The sequence below is a fragment of the Elaeis guineensis genome, chromosome 11 (assembly GCF_000442705.2).
Source record: "Elaeis guineensis isolate ETL-2024a chromosome 11, EG11, whole genome shotgun sequence".
In the NCBI taxonomy this organism is placed as follows: domain Eukaryota; kingdom Viridiplantae; phylum Streptophyta; class Magnoliopsida; order Arecales; family Arecaceae; genus Elaeis; species Elaeis guineensis.
The window spans coordinates 111698091-111704867 of NC_026003.2; positions in this window are offsets into that span (position 1 = coordinate 111698091).

Here is a 6777-nt window from a genome sequence, read left to right on the forward strand (position 1 = left end):
AGCTCAGGGATGAGATAGAAGCTCTGATTCGATGAGGCTACCTCGACAAATACTGGAGAGATCCACCGACTCAATCTCCTGCTGATCGACGACCTCAACTGCAAACTGAGGAGGCTATAAATAATCAACCGACTGCAGGGGTGATCAACATGATCTCCGAATGACTGGACAGGGGGGCAACTTTCGAAGACGAGTCGGTAAAGCGACGACGACTCGACAATGTAATAACTTTTTCGAAAGAAGATGTTCAGAGAATTCAGACTCTTCATGATGATGCTGTTGTTGTTTCAGCAACAATAGCAAACTATGATGTAAAAAGAATCTTGTAATAGATAATGAAAGCTCGACTGATGTTTTATTTTATTCGACTTTCTTCCGAATACGACTGCCGAATGACCGACTCAAAAGAGTCTCAACACTATTGGTCAGCTTCACAGGAGATGCTGTCACAGTAGAAGGAGAAATCTCTCTCCCCTTAACCACTGGGATCGAACCACAACAGAGCACTGTTTTTATAACATTCACGATAGTTCGGGTACCTTCAGCTTATAACGCCATACTCGGATGACCCGAGCTTAATACCCTGAAAGTAGTGGTTTCGACATACCATCTGTTTGTCTGATTCCCAATAAGACATAGAGTCAAAGAAATGCATGGAGATCAACACCTCGCCCGATGTTGCTTCCTTGTCTCCACTCAGAATAACAAACCTGAAGACTCTTTGCCTGTTGACAAATTAGACCAAAGAAAAAATCAGGAGAGGGGAGAACCGACTAAACAACTGGTTTCCATCCCATTAAAAGAAGAATATCCCGAGAAAATGGTCTGAATCAGATCATAATTGCCCGACTCAGAGTGGCAACAACTAATAAAATTGCTTAAGGCCAATGTCGATATTTTTGCTTGGTCGACCACCGACATGCCGAAATTTTTTTTAGAAATAATAACTCACTGACTTAATATCAATCCAAATGTTAAGCCGTAAGACAGAAGAAACGACCTTTTGCTCCTGAAAGACAAAAGGTCATTGATGAAAAGTCGATAAACTCCTTACAGCAGGCTTCATCAGAGAAGCTACATATCCCGACTGGCTTGCTAATGTGGTAATAGTGAGAAAAGCTAATGAAAAGTGGAGGATCTGCATCGACTATACTGATATGAATTTTCTGTTCGAAAGACAGCTTTCTTTTGCCAAAGATTGACCAATTGATCGATGCGACTTTCAGCTACCAACTTCTGAGTTTTATGGATGCCTTTGCGGATATAACCAAATTCGTATGGCACTAGAAGACGAGGAGCACATGACTTTTGTGACCAACAAAGGCATATACTGCTATAACGTAATGCCTTTCGGTCTGAAAAATCCGGTGCTACCTATCAACGGCTTGTCAACAAGATCTTCAAGATGCAGATCGGATGAAAATGGAAGTATATGTGGACGACATACTGTGAAGAGTCTCCAAACTTAGATCATGTTCGGGACCTGGAGGAAGCTTTCAGCATACTTCGGCGGCAACAGATAAATTAAACCCGATCAAATATGCATTTGGAGTAACCTCCAAAAATTTTTCAAATTTTTGTTTCAAACGAGGATCAAGGCTAATCTCGAAAAAGATCAAAACCATCATCGATATGAAGTACCCGAGTTCAAAGAAAAGATACAGCAACTCAATGGAAGGATTGCCGGCTCACCGATTTATTTCTAGGTCGGTCGAGAGATGCTTGCCATTCTTCAAAACTTTGCGGTAGGCAAAAATTTTTATGTTGGATGAATGCCGACAATCCTTCAAAGACTTGAAACAATATTTGGCTTCTCCACCTTCGCTCGCAAAACTAATGGTCACAGAGACATTGTATCTCTACTTGGCAATTTCAGCAGAAACAGTTAGTTCGGTGCTCGTCCAGAGGATGAGAATCGAATTTATCGTCCAATCTACTATACCAGCAAAGTCTTATAATGCCGAAGTTCATATTCAAGGGCAGAGAAAATGATCTATGCCCTGATTATATCGGCACAACGACTTCGTCCATACTTCCAAACCCATCAAATTGTAGTTTTGATAGATCAACTGCTGAAGGCGATCTTACATCAGCCTGACACATCAGGTCGGATGGCAAAGTGGGCAGTAAAGTTTGGTGAATTCGACATTCAATATCGCCTACGACCGTTCATGAAGGCACAAGTCCTAGCTGATTTCGTTGCCGCATATACTATATCCGATAATAAGCCAGAAGACACAATGGAACATAATATAAGAGGATACGACTCCCGACCCGACTAGGTCAACCTGGGTGCTGCACATTGAGGAGCATCTAATGCACAGGGTAGTGGAGCCGCCTTATACTCAAAATTTCGAAGGGTAGTCACCGAATACGCCCTTCAATTCAATTTTAAAGCCTCAAATAATCAAGCTGAATATGATGCACTTTTGACCGGCTTGAAGATAGCCAAAGAGCTCGAGATCGATAGTTTGAAGGTCTTCACCAATTCACAATGATTGCTGGACAAGTCAAGGGTGAATTTGAAGCCCGAGATACTACTATGATGAAGTACCTTCAAAAGATGAAAGATGTTACGGGAGCTTGAAACACTTCGAGATCTTTCACATCTCAGAACTGAGAATACTGGACCGACATACTTTCATGACTGGCTACTACTGTTTTCAACTCGTGGGTTGAATATTTATCGAATGTCTCGAGCAGTCGAGTATTGACAAAGTCGAGGAAGTATTGCAGTTTACTATCGAACCGAGCTGGATAGATCCGATCGTCCAATACCTGACTGATGGACCATTCCTGTGGATTCCTCAAAGGCCAAAGACTCTGATGGACAGCCTCTCAATATGTGATGATAAGTGTCATCTATAAAAAGGTCCTTCTCTCTCCTTGCTGAAGTTTTGGGACCTACAGATGCCGACTATGCACTTAGAAAAGTACAGAAGAGATTTGGGAAATCATTTGGAGGCAAGTTCTAGTTATAAGTCCTGCGACAATGATATATTGGCCCACCATAAAAAAAGATGCAGCTGAACTCCTCTGAAGATGTGAACCATGTCAAAAGTATGCGAATATACAACATCAGCCGGCTAGTCACTAATATCGATTGTAGCACCATGGCCTTCGTACAATGGGGATTGACATACTTGATCTTTTTCCCCCGCATCTGATCAGAAAAAATTATAGTGATCGCTATCGACTACTTTACCAAATGGATAGAAGCCAACCTCTGGTGCAAATCACCGAAAGCAAGATGAAGACTTCATCCAAAATTATCATTTAAGATTTCGTTTGCCACACACCATCATCACCGACAATGGTCGATAATTTGACAACCAAAATTTAGAAAATTTTGTGCAAAATTTTATATCATGCACAAACTCACTTCGGTCGGCCATCCACAGTCAAATGTGAAGTGAAAGTAACCAATCAACAATCCTGCACGGATGAAGATCCGACTGAATGAAGCCAAAGACTTCTGGGTGGAAGAACTATATCTGATCTTATGGGCGTATCGGACAACTCCCGCATACGACAGGGAATCTCCCTTTAATTTAGCTATGGAACATAAGCTATGATACCGCTCGAGATCGGATTGCCATAATAAAATCGAACAATACTGTGAATCGAGTAATTTGAATGTCGGAGGCCAATCTAGATCTCCTTCCAGAACTCCGACAGCAAGCTCAAATTCAGATGGCTCATATCGGCAAAGGATAGCCCGGTATTATAATGCAAGAGTCAAGCCAAGGTCTTCCGTCAGGAGATTTGATCTTAAGAAAAGCAGAAGTATCAAAGCTTTGGATCAAGAAAAACTATCTCCGAACTTGGAAGGACCTTACAGAATATCCGAGACTCTTAGGCGGGCGCATATCGTTGGAAACTCTCGAAGAGTCGGGATTCTTGAATAAATCGACAATTTGAAGATGTATTATAATAAATCATCAAAATATACATTATTTGAAATACAATCAGAATTTCAGAATCACAAGTCTTGACAAGTTTTATCAACTACCAACTGAATGTCGGCTTTCATTCTTAAAGCGAATTATTTTCTGTACCTAGACACAAAGAATCAACTACTTCAGTGACAACTGTATCTCGATTCTCCTACAATAACCGACATTGACTACAGGCTTCGCTATAAAAATGAATTACCACTATATTTGGTTCTCAATGTCGGTTTTCATTGCAAAAGCTGACTATAGTCGAAAGACTAATATACCAATTAGTCCCAACTAAGCAGAATGAAAAATGTCAAAATGATCAAGGTCGGATTGAAATTATACCACTAGACTACGGCTAGTCGAAAGATATTTGACTTGCCACTGATTGTCAGATAATTTGACGTACAAGCCCGATCAAATGTAGGCACAGGATATTCGACCTACAATTGTTATCCTAATTTTGTTAAGTGCGTCAAAATGATTATGTGACTAATGGATTCTACAAGTCCTACCGAATGATCGGACAACTGATTAATGTTCGGTGATTATTCTATATCGCAGACATTGCAAGCATTATAAGAAGCAAAACAAGAGACAAAATTTGAAAGAAGATGCTTTCATTCATTATCAAAAAGAGTTACAAAATTGGACCAAATCCAACTACAAGTGTTAGATTACAAAAAAAAAAGAAAGCAAAATACACCGACTAAGCTTCGTCATCATTCCTTTGTTCGGGTGTAGTATCCCCGACTTGAACGATTTCGGGCTCAGTCGATGCTTCTTCTTGAATCAGAGTGGCTTCTTCTTCAGCAACTCCGTCTTCCGATCTTGGAGGGATGATGCCACTTAAGTCGAGATCTAGACACAACTCTTCGACCATCTCACTTGGCCAACTACATCAACAGCTTGACCTACTCATACAAAACGAAGAGGGCTTTAGATTTTTGTCCACCGTCATTAGCATCCTTGGTTGCATAGCTTAGACGAGGATATAAAGCACATAATGATAGCTTATTCACCCAACCATCAGCTCCAGGGGTGAAAAATTGAAACTGCTCCGAGATATAAAACTGCTCCCGGAGCCATTCAACATTCGATCCCGAAGGTGAAGAGGACTCCACATCTGGACTCGACTGGAACTCATCAATCGGATTCTCCGACCGATCTTCCCGAGAAGGAGAAGCCCTAGCTGTGAGAATTACTCTACAGAAGACAGAAGACTTTAGAAGAAAGAAGAAAGGACTCAAAGAAAGGCAAAGTTGACCTAAAAGCTGGAAGCGATAACCTTGGACGTTGGAGCAACAACCCAGCAGAGTCCCAGCACCACCAAAGACAGTGAAAGTAAAAATTTGGCTGAGAGCGACCCTATATATATAGAATCCCTTAACGGCCGTGATAAGAGTGGTCAAATCGAAGATCCACCAGATGACAACATGTGGCAATATCTGGACCGATCATTGATCGGACGGTTCGATGCATATGTTCCAGATCAAACTATGTCACCCCTATCCGCATGAACAATTCCGACCTAATAACATCCAGACACGTGGAACAGATCTACTTGTCAGAATCATATCATTTGATGCCGAATCGACTTTCAGAAACAACGTCTGACACTGACAACTGATACCGAATCGTCTGGTCAGTATAACTGACGACTGTACTTGCCAGTATGACAAAATAGTCGATCACTCATATCTCAAAGAAAATGACGTCAAAATCGAGGCTCGATGTGATAGAACTCTCTTCGTCTAATGTGATAAACCACGTGACAATTTACATGTTGGATCACTTTAGACTTGAGAGTGGGGGGCAACTGCTGGGGTAAACCCATTGACCCCGACTTTGGTCTCCACGACTTTAACTGATCGACTCCGACTCGACAATAGCCGACCGATCGAATGTATAACTCTGACTGATTGATTTCGACTCAGCAATAGCCGATCGACCAAACTGACGACTCTGACTCTTCATCAACCGATTGAACAAATATCACCGACTTATGGCTGGTGACTGACGATACGGCAGAATCACTAACTAATGACCGTGCCTACTACCGACATACAGCCGGCTAATCTATTCAATATGCCTTAACCGTCACGAATGGTTACTAACCGCACATTACGGTGCCATAATTGAAAAATCAATGACCCACTACACGATTATGGCCCGATGATTTAGCGCCATAAAATACGGGACTACATCCGACAGTTACAAGAACCTTGTCTATAAAAGAGAGGTAAGAAAAATAAGACTGGTAAGTCACTTCTGATCAGAACTTTGTTACTCTGAATATTGACATCTACTGTTCACCAACTTCCTCTCTAACTTAAGCATCGAAGGGTCCTCGCGAACACAAATCCGGTCAGTGCGGACGTTATCTTGCAGGTGTTCATTCTCGTGATAGGCGATGGAGAGTTGACCGCAATAAGAAGTATTTCTATACTGTTTGAATATAAAAACCATGCAATTAGAAAATCTTAGAAGGTACGCAGGTTACTCTTTGGCACAGTTTCATTCTTGGCACATAGAAGGCATTATCACAGTTCGTGTTTCAAAGGTTCTCGAAGAGTGGTGGCAGCCAGTATTCTCTTCTACAGCAGCACTGAAGGGTTGGTTTATTTTGGCTTGGAAGCAGAAATCTTGTAACCTCTCACACCTTCAACTCTCTGCTCCCTGTAAATACCACTCTGTACATTCTTCCCCACTACTTTGATAAGTCGGGTGGCTTTTTAGCTTCCCTCTTCATCAAAAAAAAAAAAAACATGATGAAACAAGAGGAAAGCTTTATTACGGAACATGGCAGTTGATGAATTATATAAAGCTTAATATA